We start from the raw sequence: 4,234 nt of genomic DNA on the forward strand, positions 1-4,234 counted from the left end.
TAGTGCTATTGCAGATCTAGTGCAGGATGTTTTTCCATGCATATTCGAGCGAGTTATTATCATCGCCTTATGGAAGGGTGTTATGTCGTTTCAACCCTGTATCAATAATGCCTATTGTTTTAAGGCTATGCATAGATTATTATGATATTCGTGTGTTGTTATCATGTTGTGTTGTTGTGAATAGTAGAGTGCGTATGGATGTGTCGTGGCAGTGAATGACTTGAAAGGAGGATTTCTCAGTGCATGGTTTAGAGGTTCATCTTTTAGCTCCAGAGGAGAAAAGGCAATTAGACTATAGATGTTCATTCCTCGGTTGACGGAGTAGCGAGATCGGATATTTTTCAACTTGATGGAATTTCTCATTTCTGATGTGGTGTCCTCGTCCTTGTTTGAACGCATTAAGGCTCGTTGGCGTTAAGGTCTTCTTTGATTTGCCTTAAGGGCAGGGTATTGTGAAATGGTGCCTGAGAAGCGATTATTAGAGATGACAGTGTATGTTGGCTTCAGAGTCTAATCGGCACTTCTAATGTTGATGGTTTGGCAGAAGATGATCTTTATGGAGTCTCAGAGTTGGTGGCAATTACCCGTTTGGGTGCCACAAAGATGGATTATGATTTGAGGCAGTATTTTGGCTGCAAATGAGGAGGAAGGACATGGTGGGAGGTGTCTCACGGTGGTTGAATTTCTTGCAAGTCAAGTATGAACAACAAAGGCCGAGAAATTGCTGTAGGAGATGGGTTTAACCGAAGTGGGAGTGGAAGAGTAGCATATGGATTATGTGGTAGGATAGACACATGCTTTGAGAAAGTTTAGGGTGCTTTGGGGATGATGTTAGACAATGCCTAAGTTTTTAAACTTCATTTGGGACAGTGGCTACTGTACTGAGGAAGATTGAATATGGCAGAGAGGAGTTTGCTTGAAATGATGAGGGTGTGAAATCTTGATATCATGTTTGGATGCAACATGACTTCGAGTTAAGAATGTATGGTTGGACTTTCAGTTGATGCTAATGGGGAATGAACAAAATTTTGCAGCTGGTGAATGAGCATGGGCTGTGAGACGACTCGATTATTCCTGTCATCGGTCATTGGATGTTATCCCTGTCATCAACTATTCCATGTAATACTCTATTATGCCATGTGGGTTGTGAGACGACTCGATTATTCGCACTTGTGTTGTGATCCCATGTATCTTGTGGTGTTATAAGAGCAGGGTGGCTCTCGAGATGCAGGTCATTTATGGCACCTTAGACGTGCTTGGGTTTTTGTAGCGTATGGCACTATCCGTCTCCCCAGGGTTGTATTATGCAATTGGCGTGCTTGTTGTCGATATTCGGGTATTTCGTAAGTATAAGAATTACGGCTTGATGGGTGTTTCCTTATTGATTGTTATGTGTGAAGCGGGTGGCATGCCGCCACGGGTATGTTGTTTGGATCGGGTGGCACGCCACCACAGGTATGTTGTGTGGATCGGGTTGCACGCCGCAACAATGTCTTGTTTGGATTGGGTTGCACGCCGCAATAGTGTCATAGTTAGATTGGGTTGCCCGCCGCAACAATGAGATATTGAGTACGGTTCCCAATACCTATTTTTGTGTGTCTTGTTTCTCATATCCGAGAAAGGTTTATAGCATCCATCGACCGTTTTATTCGTTTCACGGGCTGGTTAGTTCCTTGCCAGAGTTTGTTCTTCCTTATGTGTCATATTCGAGCTGTAGGTTGTTGGCACAATGATGGCGTCATGCGAGATTTTAGACTGGGTTAAAGTGGCTTATTGCTCGAGCAGGTTGTACTGGGTGAGATGAGGTTATTGGACCTGAGATCAGTACAATTGGATTTATGTAGGGTATATTAAAGAGAAAATATCGTTATTCAGTTCAGAATGAGGTAATGGTTATTGTCAGGTGGAGAGACCCCATGATTTATTGAGTTGGCAGATGGTTATGAGTTTCTATACATCTCTTTCATCGTGGCAGTAATGCGAGAGTTGGAATAGGGCTACATGTGTTATGAGCTGTATTGCGGGCATCAAATTCGTGAAATTGCAGCTATCGTGGTCGGAGGATGTTATTATGGGCAAATGACTTATGTGGTGCATATTTCATCATAGGTTCATGATCATGTTTTGGTACGGTGTGTAGTGATTGATACGGTGTTCGTATATTTAGAATCGGATCTCGTGGAGAATTTCGGATGTTTGAATTTGGTTCTAAGGCTTGTTAGCTAAGGATATAGGGAGGATCCTCAGTCTGGCTCGAGTTAATGTGCTCACATGGGTTGTGGTGGCAAGGGCAGGTGCTCTAGGTGTTAAACATTGATTTTTGGTCAACCCCAGAACCGTTCGTGGCACGTTCGAGGACGAACGTATGTTTAAGTGGGGGAGGATATAATGACCCGACCGGTCGTTTTGAGCTCTAGCGTGTCACCTGGTGGTTTGAGGTCTTGAGTAGAGTCACTTTATGCATTATGACTTGTACATGTGGTCGAAATTGAATTTTGGGAAGTTCAGAGTTAATTCGGATGGAAAATTCTCAATTCGGATGCTTTAAGTTGGAAGAGTTGATTAAGGTTTGACTTTAGAGTAAACGACCTCGGAATCGGGATTTGATGGTTCCAATAGATTTGTATGATTATTTTGGACTTAGGTGTATGTTCGGGTTGAGTATCGGGTGGTCCGGAAGCATTTCGGCGCCTATTACGAAAAGTTATCATTTTGAAGGTTTTAGAATTTCTAAGTTTGATTTGAAGTGGACTTTGATGTTATGGATATCCGTTCGGGGTTCTGAGCCTTGTAATAGGTTTGTATTGTTATTTATCACTTGTGCGTAAAGTTTGGCATCATTCCGGAATGTTTAAGAAATATTCAGGTGCGTTCGGCGAAGTTTAAAAGTTTAAAGAAAGGTTTCGATCGTTGATTCATAGTTTTGATGTTGTTTGGTATAATTTGAGGCTTCAACTAAGTTCGTATCATGTTTTAGGATGCGTTGGTATGGTTGGTTGGGGTCCCGAGTGCCCCGGGTGCGATTCAGATTAGAATCGGATCGAATTTTGGACTTAAGGAATTGCTGAAGCTTGAGGCTTCTGGTGTGATCGCACCTGTGAGGTTATGGCCGCAGGTGCGAGACCGCAAAAGTAGCTCATGGGTCGCAAAAGCGGATGGGAGCGAGACTGGCTGGATTCGCAGTGCGAGGGATTTGCCACACCTGCGGGCTCGTAGATGCAGGCGGAGAGGCATAGAAGCGAAATTAGTCTTTGGCTTGAAGATCATAGGTGCGGATGTTTTAGCGCACCTGCGGACCCGTAGATGCGGCCATGGGCGTGCAGGTGCAAAGTGCTACTCGAGCTGGGGAATCCGCATATGCGTGTGATTTCCGCAGAAGCGGATTCGCATCTGCGATTGGATGTCCACAGATGCGGAAAACTGGCACCTTGGGAGAAGCCACACCTGCGAGGTTGCTTCCACGGAAGCAGAGCCACAAAAGCGTAAAGTGTTCCGCAGGTGCGGAACATCGCTGGGCAGAATGCTTTGTAAAGTATGTGGGTTTGGCTCATTTCACCTCATTTCTCTCATTGGAGCCGGTCTTGGGGGCGATTTTGGAGTGCCATTCTTATGATCCTTCTTAAGGTAAGTGATTCCTACTGTTATGAGTTAAATACATTACTTACATGTGGATTTAAACATGAAAAACCGTAGTAATTGTGAGATTTTTGAAGAAACCTAGAAATTGATAATTTTGGATTTTGACCACGGATTTGGAAACAGAATTAGGAATAAATAATATATTTGAGTTCGTGGTGTTATTGGTAATATTTATCTTCGAAAATATTTTGGAACCTTGGCACGTGAGCCCGAGGGTTGACTTTTCGAGCGGAGTTGGGAATTGTTATAAATTGTTAAGTTTTGAGTATTGAAGTATGTTTTGATTGTTTTGAACGTTGTTTGACTAGTTTCGGACCGTTTGATTTTGAGTCGAGGAGTTAGAGAGGCGTTGGAGCCGGTTATTGAATTTCGGAGCGAAGTAAGTCTCCTATCTAACCTTGTGAGAGGGAAGCTACCCCTAGGTGATGTAATTGTTATGTGCTACTAGTTATGGGCGCTACGTACGCACGAGGTGATGAGAGTCCGTACGTAACTAAAATATGTTTATGTCCGGATAGACTTAGGATTTTATCATGTAATATTTGAATTAATTGAACTCCATTTGCTAGCTTAAATAATTGAATTTATAATGGAA

The sequence above is a fragment of the Nicotiana tomentosiformis genome, chromosome 9, assembly GCF_000390325.3.
Source record: "Nicotiana tomentosiformis chromosome 9, ASM39032v3, whole genome shotgun sequence".
In the NCBI taxonomy this organism is placed as follows: Eukaryota; Viridiplantae; Streptophyta; class Magnoliopsida; order Solanales; family Solanaceae; genus Nicotiana; species Nicotiana tomentosiformis.